General features: G+C 40.4%; 1 protein-coding gene across 2 annotated transcripts in view; it reads right to left on the reverse strand.

Annotated features, from left to right (window-relative positions):
* Positions 1-13,615, reverse strand: part of SCN8A (sodium channel, voltage gated, type VIII, alpha subunit) — a 352,497-nt gene extending 338,882 nt beyond the window's left edge. For both annotated transcript variants that reach the window (XM_006900213.1, XM_006900211.1), the window contains exon 1: positions 13,495-13,615. The gene's annotated coding sequence lies outside the window, so the exon portion shown is untranslated. The remainder of the gene's footprint in view (positions 1-13,494) is intronic.
* Between the last annotated feature and the right edge of the window lie 26 nt (positions 13,616-13,641).

Consider the following 13,641-nt stretch of genomic DNA (forward strand, 5'->3'; position numbering starts at 1 on the left):
AGAGAAGAAGATTCAGTAGTTGGAAAACATGGACTCGGTGACAGAAATGGAGCTGGAGAGAGGATGACTAAATTTTGCACAATCAATGACTTATTCATTGCAAATACGTTTTTTAAGAGACATAAACGCAGGTCATATACACGGACTTCACCTGATGGTATGCATAAGAATCAGACTGATTACATCTGTGGAAAGAAACAAAATTATGAACGGGAAAAATACATCAAAGAAGCATTTAAGACATTACAAAAATTTTTTTCTTTGTTATTAAACAAGAAAAATATTTCTTTCATGTAGAGTAAATTGCAAAGTAAAACTTTCAGAGGCATTCTTTTCTTTAGTAATTTCCTTTCTTTGTAAAAAGAACAAAATCTTTTTTGCTAATCATGGTGTTGGAGAAGAGCGCTGAATAACCCCAAAGACTGTTAAAAGAACAGACATATCTTGGAGAAAGTACAACCAGAATGCTCCTGGGAGGCAAGAACGGTGACGTTTTGTCTCATATGCTTGGGAATCTTGTTAGGAGAGGCTAGAGCTTGGAGAGAGCATCATGCTTGGAAAGGTGGAGGGTCAATGAAAGAGAAGAAGACCCTCAACAAGATGGACCCATACAATAATGGGTCTGTGGTCTGTGACAATGAGCTTTGGTTTGTCAAAGGTGATGATGGTGGCACAGGACAGGGCTGGGTTAAAATCTGTTGTTCATAGAGTCCCTATGAGTCGTACTCACTTTGATGGTACTTAGCAACAACAACACAATTAGACAAGAAAGTATTTCTCCAGTGCAGAGAACATATAAAGAAAATAATCGGCAGTAAAGTTCTAGAATAGCTGGGAACAAATATCTCATTCACAAAAGGACAAATACTGCATAGTACCACCGTTATAAAGCAGGTCTGACATGGCGGGTTGGGAGGAGAATAGGATAAGAGTGGACAGATATTAACCATTCCACTGGAACAGCTGAAGGTAAGAACTGTTTAAAAGGAATATGTGATTAGTCGTTATATGTACGACAACCCAGAAGAAGAAGTACACTGCAAAGAGGACTAGGGAGAAGGGGCAGAGGTAATTGTGCGACAATGAATGAATATTAAAAAAGCTAACTGGGGGAGGGGGAAGGGAGAGAGAAGGTAAAATGTATGACAATGAATGAATGAAAAATCTAACTTTTCTGTGAACTTTCATTAAAATCACAATTAAAATAAAAAAAATTAATTAAAAGAGTTTTAGAACAGCCAACCCTTCCCAATCTTCTGTATCTTATCCAGAAAATTGATATCTCCAGTTCTCTAGTTTATATGGAAACCAATCCAAAGGTATCTTTAAAGAAAAGAGAATGGTCATATATAGTATCCATACCTTTTCAACCTGTATGCAGAACAGATTATCCGAGAGGCTGGGCTCTATGAGGAGAAGTGTGGCGTCAGGATTGGTGGAGGATCTATCAACAATCTGCATTATGCAGATGACACAAACCTGCTTGCTCAAACTGAGGAGCACCTGAAATGCTTGCTGCAGAGTGTCAAGGACTGCAGCCTTCAATATGGATTAAGGCTCAATATCAAGAAGACAAACATTCTCACCACTGGGCCAACTGGCAGCATCAGGATGGATGGTGAAGAGATTGAGATTGTTAACTTTAGTCTGCTTGGCTCCACAGTCGACACTTGGCACCAGTAGCCAGGAAATCAAAAAACACATTGCGATGGGAAGGTCTGCTGTTAGGGACCTCTCCGGGGTACTGAAGAGCACTGATGTCACTCTGGAGACTAAGGTGCATCTGATACTGGCTATGGTCTTTGAAATCACTTGTTATGCATCAGAGAGTTGGACAATGATTAGGAAGGATAGAAGGAGAATTGATGTCTTTGAGCTGTGGTGCTGGAGAAGAGTATTGAATGTACCATGGACTGCCAAGAAAACAAACAGATTCATCCTAGAGAGGGTTAAACCAGGCTGCTCCTTGGAGGCAAGGATTCTGGGCCTTCATCTGACATACTTTGGACATGCTGTAAGAAGGGGCAGGTCCTTGGAGAGGGACATCATGCTTGGGAGGGTGGAGGGACGGCGCAGGAGGGGAAGACCCTCTATTCAGTGACTGGGATAATTGGGACAGGTGTGTCAGAGGCAGTGCGACTGGCACAGGATAGAGCATGGTTTAGGGCTGTTGTACATAGGGTCGCTATGAGTCGCAGTGACTTGTTGGCACATAACAACAACAGGGCTGAGTTAGTTCACTTAGCATAATGCTCTCCAGTCCCTCCCAAGTTAGATAGTAATTTACAAAATCATTGCTCCTGCACTGTGTGAATATGCCATAATTTCTCAACCCATTCCATTGTGGTTGGACATTTGAGCTGTTTCCATGTTCTTGCAATGGTGAATAATGCTGCTATGAACATTGGTGTACAAATCTCAGTTTGTGCCTCAGTTCTCATTTTCTCAGGGTATATTCCAAGCAGTGGAATAGCTGGGTCATATGGAATTTTGTGGGGAGGCAGGAGCAGAGGGGTGAGGATGGGGAGGGGCTTAATCATAGTATTGCATAATTTGATAGGTGGAGGGAGGGATGGGTAAAGAAAAGGGGAAGATACAGTGTGAAAACTATATATATATACTTATATACCTTGTAAGTAAATCAGTATAAATTTCTTTTTGTCTGACAAAGATAGTTTAATAGATATTGTTGTTGTGTACCATGCAATCAGAGCAAACTCACAGCTTACACCATAGAGGGTGTGTTCAAAGGCTGTAAATCACTCAGGAAGAGATTATCCATCTTTCTTCTTAGAGCAACTGGTGGACTCAAACTGCTTGCCTTTGAGTTGGCGATATAACTACTTACCTCCAGGTCACAAGAGCTCTCTACATAGACACTGTTGTTAGGTGCTGTAGATACAACTCAAGAGTCTCTATGACTCTTTGAACACCAGCTCTGAATCCTGTCCTAATTTGTATCATCCGTATCATTTCTGACCTACTAGAGCCCACTGCAGCAGTCACTATGTTAATCTATTTGGTTGAGAATCTTCCTCTCTTTCACTAACTATCAACCTTTCCAAACAAGATGACCATCTCCAGAAATAGTCTCTCCTAACATGCTCAAAGTATGTGAAATGAAACTTTGTCATCTTTGCCTGCAAGAAGCACTCTGGCTATACTTTCTCCAAGATATATCAGTTTGTATTTTTGGCAATCCACAGGATATTTAGTACTCTCCTCCAGCACTAACCTTAAAGGTACCAAGTATAAAAATTTTAAAAAAAGAAGAGAATGCCTTCTTATATGTGAGCAGTTCCCGACTTTACAACAAAATGCCCCTGTGCATTTTCACTGCCATCTTTCATTTTCTCTCACTCTCCCCCATCTGATGATTTCTCACATTCCCAACATCTTCCTCCCCAGCACAATACAAACTTTAAATGCCTTAATACCTGCAAGGCATATTTTGTAGAAACAAAGCATTTTGTCTCTTTAGTCCTTGCTAAAATCGCAGGAAATCTGAGACTTCTATAGCCAATGAGATTTCTGGGTCTCTGACCTTTGAGACAGGGCAACCACAATCATGCGTAACCTGATCAATTTTCCTCAGCAATTTAATAATAACACATTAATTCATTTGCAATTAAAAGCAGTTTATTCCACATATTTTCAAAGAAATAAGACAATAATATAAAATACAAAAGCCCGTTGTATTTTCCTTTTGTAAAGAATTCCTCCTGAAATAACATGCTAGCCATTTAGTACATTAAGCTTTAAGCATCAAGTGTGTGGAAGTTCAATCTTCACCTGAGAAAATAGGAATAGGTGAAATACAACTTTTCTTCATAGCTAACGTAGTTTTGATACCTTTTTAATCAAGTAATACCTAAAAATTAAAAGTAACATTTTAATTTTCATTTTTCCATCCTTCCCTAGTTTACTTTCTGATGGAAACACTAAGGATCAATTAAATATCCAAAATACAGAGGAAAATAAATGACATAGATCATAACCAAGATAATCGGTCCCTGGATAAGTAAACATCAACTATACTTCTCTAATGTTCTTACTCCCAAGGAATTCAAAGGATCTTTAGAGCATCAAAACCACATTAATCAGCAGAACTTGAAAGGATTCTGTTAATATGTCCTTAGAGGGACATCAGTGCTTTTCACTTCAATATCCTGGGGCAGGTCCAATGAACACAGCAGGTCCAAAGATGCCTCTTTCTACCACTATTGATGTGTGTAAAAGAGATCCAAGCCTCTCTACCTCACAATTAGTCATCCTACCTGTCATGGATTGCATTTTTATCCCCCAAAAATATGGGACCTCGAGATCCTGTACTGAAAATTTGCTAGACCCAAGAGAAGACTGATGCCAAGATATATGGGAATCTCCAAGAACTGCAGGACCCACAGATGTAAAAAGGAGACAGACTCTTCTCCCAGAGTCAACAGAGACAGAAAGCCTCCCTTTAGAACTGGCACTCTGAGTTCAGACTGCTAGCCTTGTAAACTGTGAGAGAATAAATTTATGTTTGTTAAAAGCCATCCACCTGCAATATTTCTGATACAGCAACACTAGATAACTAAGACAGAATCTAGTTCTAGAAGTGGGATGTTGCTCTAATAGATACCTAAATGTGGAAATGACTTTAGAATTGAACAATAGCTGGATACTGGAAGGTTTTTAAGGTACCCGGTAATAGTACGACTCGATGGCACATAACAACAACAATAATAGTAAATTGAGTTCTGCTGGCCTAGACAAGTGGTTCAAGTCCATCTGCTGCTCCACAAGAGAAAGACGGCCAATCTCCTCCTATGCAAATCATAGCCTCTGAAAACCTGCTGGAGAGTCAGGCAGGTATGAGTTGGTTCCTACTCTACAGCTGACAGTAATTAATAGTAAAAAGCCTTGACTGTCTTAAAATGCTAGTAAAATTAGGGACATCAAAGCCTCAGAAGAAGTGAGGAGAGTTGTTAACACTGGAGATAGTACAGATAGTGACAAGATGGGGCAGAGGCAACAAGATTTCCCATTAGAATGGAGTATATTTCAAGGAATCTAGGTTTGCTGATACCACACAGGAAGAGAGTTGAGCAACTTCTAGCCAAGACGTGCAGAGTAGAGCACCCGTGAACACTAACTAAAGAGTTAAAGAGCTTCTGGACACTTGCCTGATAAAGGCAGAGACAAGGTGCATATGAAACAGAGCGACCTCAGTCTAAAGGGCAGGGCCACCAGCCCTGTGGTCTCACTGGGTCAGACCATGGCTTCTAGTGTTTCAAAAGGTGGGTCCACAGTCTCTTTAGTTTCAAAGAATCAGATCTCCACGTCATCCTTACTATTCACAAATGTCACAGAGATGGGGCCAGATCTGATACCCAAAGTTGAAGGGACAAGGCTGCCAAGCCAAACAGGCAAAACAGATCTTCTGCTAGGGTCAAGGAGCTGGAGGTTTCCACTCAGTTGGACTAGGAGAATGGAGCCATCCAAACATAGCCGTAGGCCTAGATGACGGAGTTAAAATTCAACATTCAGAGTCTGGAGGGAAGAATTATTGCCTGATGGTCTCAAAGAACAGAGGATTAATTTTAAGTCTTGGAGCTAAAGTACATTTATTCTGCTCATTTTCTGGACTTGCTTGATGCCCACATGCCTTCTTTCACTCCAATTTTTCCAATGTGTAATGGAAATGTCTACTAGTGTCTGTTCCACTACTATACTTGGAAAGTAGATAACTTGTATTTTAGATTTCACAGGTTTACAGAAGAGGAATTTTCTCCCAGGATGAAATTTGGACATGGAGCTGATTTCATTCTTCCAGGGTAATATGATGAGGTGAAAGTGTTCTCCAAGTGGCCAAGACATGAATCTGGGGGGACAAGCAGTAGAATGCCACAGATTTAATTACATCTCTTCAAAGTATCAACATGGCTGGGGCATGATTCTCAGTGGTTTGACAGTTATATACAAATATAATCACATACCCTGACATGATATGATCTGATTAGTCAATTAGTTGTAAAAAGAATAAAGTGGGAGATAACAGCCTTATTCAAGACACAGACCTGATGTTTTAAAAGTGGACTATGACCTGCATCACTTTTCTCTTACAAGAGATAAAAGGAAAGAAAGAGAAGGAGAGGCCTCAGTACCACTAAGAAAGAAGAAGTAGAAGCAGAGTACATCTTTTGGACCTGTAGTCCCTTTGCTGAGAACCTCCCAAACCCAGTGGAAGACAGATGCCAAGACATATGGAATAAAAGCCCACAGATATTGAAAGGAACCTAAGTCTTTTCTCTAGGACTGATAGAAGAATATTTCCCATAGAGATGTCATCCTGAATGTGGGCTTCTAGCCTCCTAAGTTGTGAGAATAAATTGGTTTGTTAAATTAATTCCTTTATGTTATTTCTGTTAACAGCCACTCTAGATAGCCAAGGCACCATCTCAATTAATCCTTTCTAGGATCACTAGAGCCTCAGTCCTAAAGTGTTATCTCTTAGACCCTCTCAGGCTCATAGATTTTATTTCACTCTACTTTCCTTAGAATAACACATCTCCATCCATTTAAGGAAATCTTACCTATTATTCTTTTTCACTTTTGCTCTTCTAACCCAAAAGCCTTCCAGAACTTTCTCAGCTTCAATTTACAACTAGCTCTTTCAGTACCAATCTTGAGCAAGCTTGCTTCTTTTGTGAGTCTTAAACTAATTTAAGCCTTACATGAGAAAAAAAGTCCAAGTGAGAGTGTTGATAATCCCCCTTTTATGACCTGTGCTGGAAATGTGAAAGCATGTATAACTAAGTTTCTCCTTGAAGGCTAGGATTTTAAAGATCCATCTCACATACTTTGGGCATGTGGCCAGGAGAGACTGATCCCTGGAGAAGGACATCATGCGTGGAAGGGTGGAGGGACAGTGCAGGAGAGGAAGACCCAGGATGCGATTAATTGATATAGTAACTGAGGCAACGAGGGCTGGTGTGTTGGAATTAGTGAGACTGGCTCTGGACAGGGAAGGCTTCAGAGCAGGTACATCAGGTAACTATGGGGCAAAGGCAACTCAACACAAATAACAACAACTATGAGCAACTGTGTGCACTCGTGTGTATTTGTGTGCATACATGTGTGCACATATACAGCACATGTATATGTAAACAACAAAATATGATGACTTTTTAAAAAGTAGTTAGAGTAGCTCCAAAAGGAACACAAGTATGTTATATCACTGCCTAGGTGCACATATTTATTTACTTCACATGTGTATTGATACAGCTTCTGTTCATTTACCCTAATCCTTCCTGTTGCCAAAATGATCTCTTTCAAAGGCACTTCTGCCCTCCCTCAGCCTATCCTAGACTCTTTCATTATGCCCACTCACTAAGATAAGTTTTACTACCAAGGATAATGATAATTTCTTAAAATAAAACTGAAATAGTTCCCATTACTTGGTCATATGAACATGAGAAGACAACACCACCTAACAGAAAATATCTTGAAGAAAGAGTCAACCAACGTGGGTACTAGTTTCTAATCTACTACTTAATAATCATATTGCTCTGGACAACTCTCTTTGGTTCATGAATAATCAAGTTCCCTCATCAGTAAAAAAAGGCAGAATCTTTATCTTTCTAACTCAAATAATGATAAAAGGATTTTTATTGTGTCTGACAAATGTTGCTACATGCTATCAAGTAGGAAATGACTCAAAGCTGACCCATAAGGAGTTTTCAAAGGCTATGTAAACTGCATAGGAGAGACTATCTTTCTCCAGTAGAGCAGTTGGTAGGTTTGAACTGCTGGCCTTCTGATTGGCAGTGCAACTTCTTACCAGTAGGAGCTTCCAAATACAAAGTAATAATTATCAAAAGTAGATGATTAATCATGAGACCTAAACACAGTCTTTTCAAGTAAAGTAATTAAAAAAGTATTAAATGAGAAATATTTTAAAAGGTGCTGAAGGCTAAAGCAATTCCAAACCTTTATAGTCAATTATCACAATTCAAAAGTCTAACTCAAGTAAGAATAAAGGTGAGTCTTAGCCCTTGGGCCCATTCCACATTCAGTTTTCAGGCTGTAGCTAGAAACAGTCCAGTTGCCTGATGATGAGTGCCAGAGGCCCTTTTTGGTAGAGTCATATTCTAGTGCAGTGTGGGAATCAATGAAGAAGGCAATAATTTGGTAACAGTATTTGCACTGTGGAAGTCGATGCCAGTGTAGCAACTGAATAAGAATTTCTTTCATCTTTTAAGTCCATGTTCATGCAGATCAGGGGACCTGTAGATTCCATCCTCTTTGCCAGACTGGAACTAATGCAACCTTCTCCTTTTCAGAGGACTAAAATTTAACATAGCACATATTTATCAATACACAGATAAATATACCCTAAGCCTTTAAATCCCAAAAGGGGAAGGACCTAATATATATTGAAGTTCTGTATGTCAAAAACCATAAGGAAACAGAGATTTCATTTAATTCCTACAAACACCCTGCAAGGTACGTAGTATTACTCTTATTTTTATAGATGAGAACACTGAAGCTCAGAAAGATTAAATAACTTGTCCAAGGTCACAAATATAATAAGTAATAGAGTCAGAATTTGAACCTAGTTTTATCTACATGCAAAATGCATACTGCTTTGTACCTGATCCTAGGACCATTACTCACAATTTTTGCTATGCTTAAACTTATTGCTGTCATCACTGAATTGACCTGATCTCCTTCAAGGTCTTGCTCAGTTGGATGACCATTCACTTTTCCAAGCATGATGTCCTTTTCTAGGGATTGGCTCCTCTTTTTTCAATTTTATATTAGTTTCCTTACAAATTTTGTATACATTGTGTTTCACACTATTTTTCATTCACATTGTGTTTCATACAATCATTCTCATTCATTATATTTTATAAAATTAATCACCAGTGCCCACTATTATTCTGTCTTTTCAGGTCCCCACTGAAAACACAAACTTTCACAGTTTGGTGAGTGGAGGGAGGCGGTAAAGGAAATGGGGATTGGCTCATCTTGGTAACATGTCCAAAGTAGTTGAGATGAAGTCTTACTGTTCTTGCTTCAAAGGAGAACTCTGACTGTACTTCCTTTGAGATAGATTTGGTTATTCTTTTCCAGTGAATGCTATATTCAATACTGTTCACCAATACTACAGTTTAAAAACATAATTAAAAAAAAAACAACCAACACACCAAACCCAACCCTCATACTGTTTCTGACCTTTTCTTTGAAATGGTGTAACTGTGGTAACCTTCTTGGGTCTTTATTTCATCTTATTTCCTGAGAGAGTACCTTAACTGTATGTCCTGGTTACGTCTCTACAACTCCAAGGACAAACAGATAAAAATTTTCCAGAAGTCCTCCTTTTTGTCTTTTCTTCTTCTATACTTATTCTCATTCCCATATAAACTATTTTTCTTGGGTTTTGGTTTGCTTTTTTTTAAAGGGTGAAGCACTGGACTTAGACCTAATAGTCTAGTCTGCCTTCCATACAACATTTCAGCAATAAATAAATAAATATAAAAGGTGAAGTTTCCATTTCTTTCCTGTAACACTTTTGCTATCGTTTTTTAGCACAGAATTATGTTCTAAGCTGATTGTTGCTACTTCAGAAAAGTATTAATGCTTAGTATAATGCTTTACACACGAGATACAGAACATCTGTAGACTTACTGATTTTTTAAAAGGACATGCAATATATATATATATATATATGTTGTTGGTTATGATTGTTGTCAAGTCGAAATGGACTCAAAGCTGACCTCTAATGGGGTTTCAGAGGCAGTAAATTATGTGGGAGCAGAATGCCCACTTTTCTTGTGGCAGTTGGGGGATTTGAACTGTGTTCTTTGGGGATGGTAGCATAACTCTCTACCCACACAGTCACTAGATTGCCCCTTACATTCATGTGTGTAAATATGTAAATGATTCCACATTAAAGGCAGCTGTTTTGCAATTTAAGATTACAAAAAAGATAAACAGAAACACATGTAAAATCTAAGTTTAAAACCCTAAATAACGACTGAACTGTGATGTTGAGAATTTATAAATCTGATTTAATTTTTTTAGATAATTTGTTGCAAGTGTTTCTTGTCCTCTCCACAGCAAAAAAAGACTTAACAAATACAAATACAAATACTTTGCTTACATTGATACTATTCTGGATGACTTTCCTCCCTGGCCAGTTATTTTTATATAAATTAAAAATTTTCTGAAATAAGTATATTATTTTTATAACTATTTTTTTAGTATATATCACACTAAACTTTGTATTTTTAACACAATAAAGTGTGGGTTTAAAGAACGTCTTAAATATATATAATTTATGGAAATAAAGTATTCATTAATTAATTAATGCCATGTGTCTGCCGGAACAACTTATTACATAATATTCAGTGTATTAAAAATAATTATATTTTCACGGGATTTTTTTTCGTTGCTGTAGATGGTCATGGGGGGTTTTGTGTAATCTCTGTGAAACACTGATTTTCAACCTTCTCTTGTTATCCAGACAAGAATGACATTTGCCCCTGTATAGTCTGAATTTATAAGGCTTTTAACTCATGTATGTTTCTTTTCTAAGCATATTAAAGTGCTTCAGCCACAGTAGAACTCAAATGGAATGAGTTCTCTATCACTGGAACTACATGGTAGTAAATCCCTATCAATGGAAATAGTCAAAGCAAAGATTTCTCACGAAAAGGATTCTCATGTTGGACAAGTGGTTGCACATGCTGAATTCTACAGTCTCCTTCCTGTTCTACGATTTTAAAATATTTTTTAAAACAAATAAATCTATTTTCACCATACCATCACTTACTAGCCTCTGTTGTACTGAGTCTCTTTCACTGTTCAAATCAACCTCAGAAAATGCCCTTCTGATCCAGCTTAACTTAGCAAGCTATCTAATTATAATTGCTTCTTGTGGAGAACAAACTGCCATAATATTAACAGTTTCCTGCTATTTGAAGTTACTGAAATGTGCTGAAGCAATGAAGTCAGCAAAATGTCTTTTATATGGATCTGATGCAGTCTGTAACACATTATTGCCACGAGGGACAGCTAAAATGAAGTTATGTAGGAGTAACAAAATAAGATAACTAGGCATTTAAACTCACATAAAAACCCAGATGTGCATGCACACACACACACACACACACACACACAGAAGAAAATCTGCTTTTAATAAATACAAAGAAAAACCCAAATCAATTGCACACTTTCCCTCAAGGTTGTTAGAGGAGCTGTCCTTTCAGCACCACAGCAAGAACTCCTAAGCAGAGGCTCAAAACTGAGCCACAACCAAAATTTGTGAAGGGTTCCACAAGGAAAGCAACAAGCAACTGTGTGGTTATTTGTGAAAAGTGTTATTTGTTAAAAGTACGCAATATTACATTTCATTAGCTTTTACTAACCTAAAACACCCCATATGTTTTGTTAAAAATCACAAAACCGAAAATAAAAACCAAAGGCATATATTAAGTCATCCCCTTAAAACTGAATCCCAGAAACAAAGTCTTGGCCTGCATCATTAAGATTTGATTTGCAATACCCACCATGGGCTCTACTAAGAAACACAGTATATTTGCATATACCCTAATCAGATGTTCAGAGAACACAGGACATGCATGCAGCCCTCTCCAAGGAGATCTTCGATTTCTAGGACACAGAATGCTCACTGCACACCAAACCATCCCTCCCAAGCAATCAAATTCTCTTTCAGGGAGAACTGAAGGCCTTATGGGTCATGAGTTCCAAAGAAAAGACTCTGCAGTATTTCAAGAACCAGGTTACAGACAATGTGATACAGAGCTTTCAGCATTTTAAGTCAGATTCTCCTGAAATTCCTGCTAGAATAGTACCAACTGGTAATGTTATCCAGCCATTTGCATTACACATCAAAAAAGAAACCCCTTCAGATGTTTAATGATATGGATAAAGCCCCCCGCATATCTGCTAATGCATTTGGAGAAAAGAGAAGTAGAGAGAGATTGTGAAACAGTTAAAAAAAAAACAAACCCCTACCACACCCGAAATCTCACTTAGAAAGCTCAAATACCCACCCCCCCCAGCCCTCACACAGCTACCTCTGTAAAGGTTCTCCAGGTTTAAACTTGAGAAAACAGTTATAAAAAGCACTCTCTCTTTTTGCCCCCAAAGCCCTCACCCACACTTCCTCCTTCATCCCTGCTTCTCCGATGCCCACTGTGCATTAAAAGCAGTTTCCCCTGTGTGGTGGAGCTTGCTCCATGCTAATTATTTCTCTCCCCTCTGAATTCAATCAGATGCAACTGCAAAGTTTCTTTTCTCGCGCCCCCCCCCAACCCCCCAGATGACATTCTATTATTATTAATACGGAGCGCAATCCTGGAACCTCCAAACCGAAAATAAATTTTCCCATGCTCCAAAAACTGCAGTGTAAGTGAGGAAGAGGGCACAGGGTGGAGTAGTTGCAAGGAATGCATGGTTTGAAGATTACCAGGCTGAAAAAAAACGATTCCCACTCCAACCCTCCTCAAATCTAAGGACCCTTAAGGAGTCTCAAAGCCCTAGTTAACCCCCTGGAAAGTTAACTGCCAAGTCTCCACCGGTGGTTGCTGCCAGCGTTGAGGCTAGAGCGACCAGGAGAAATGCAGAGGGCTTGCAGTCCCCCCACGATTCCAAGAGAGAACTAGAGAGAAGGGGTCCAAGTCTGTGGAGTGGACTATCCTGTAACCTCAGCGCTCACAAGAAGCCCAGGGTGCTGCTGCTGCCGGTGGTAAGGTGGAGGAGGGAAGGGAGCGAGGAGGGGAGGTACAAGCTCTGCATCGGGTAGCGTGGGGGTGGGGGTGGGGGAAGGGGATATTCTGAAAGTGATGTACTCCCCAATGCAGGAATCCTAGCCTGCCGAGGAAGGTCCCGATGGCGGGGGGGGACGCACACAGCCCCTGAGCACCTTGTTGGGCAGGGGCGGGCGCATCCGAGTAAAGGACAGGGAGAGTCCGAGCTGTCCAGAGACAGAGAGCTGTCCAGAGCCCCTGGCTCCTGCAGTTGGTAACAATCAGGAGCCCAACGGGGAGACAGATGAGCAATAAGACATGGGGGAGGGAGCAGAGGTGAGGGGCTGCTGTAAGAACCTCCTTACAGCGCTGCCCTTCCCAATGCAGACCGGCTAGGAGTGCTAGCTTGGGGCTTGCACCACCGAAGGGGCGATGAGGCCAGGCCCGTACCCCGCAATGTAGTCAGGAGACAAGAAGAACGAGGGTGGAGGCTGGTGGTCCTCAACTCAACTAAGGAATCCCTAGTTAACAAGGTAAAGAGAAGCAAGACTTTCAAAAACATTTGTCCAAAACAGGGAAAGCAGCAACCCGATGGCCCTCTGAGCCCCGCCGCGCACTCTGCGGCAAAGCCCCTGACAGGAGATGGGTGACACCCGCTCAGAGGTCCCGAGGAGAGAAGGGTAGCCTGGCAGGCGAAGAGCAACGCCGGAGCGGGGGCTCAGGGGGGACTTACGGCAGCTGTAGCGAGGGAGGCAGCGACGGCCCTAGCGCGGGGCCCGGGAGGCGCGGCCGGACTGCAGAGGCACCGAGGCTGCGGCGGGCGGGACTGCGGTGGGCGCCATCTTGGAGCGCTCCCCGCGCCCGCCCCCCGCGCCGCCCG

The sequence above is a fragment of the Elephantulus edwardii genome, unplaced genomic scaffold (genome assembly GCF_000299155.1).
Source record: "Elephantulus edwardii isolate Elephantulus edwardi_28Jun2011 unplaced genomic scaffold, EleEdw1.0 scaffold00278, whole genome shotgun sequence".
NCBI classification, from domain to species: Eukaryota; Metazoa; Chordata; class Mammalia; order Macroscelidea; family Macroscelididae; genus Elephantulus; species Elephantulus edwardii.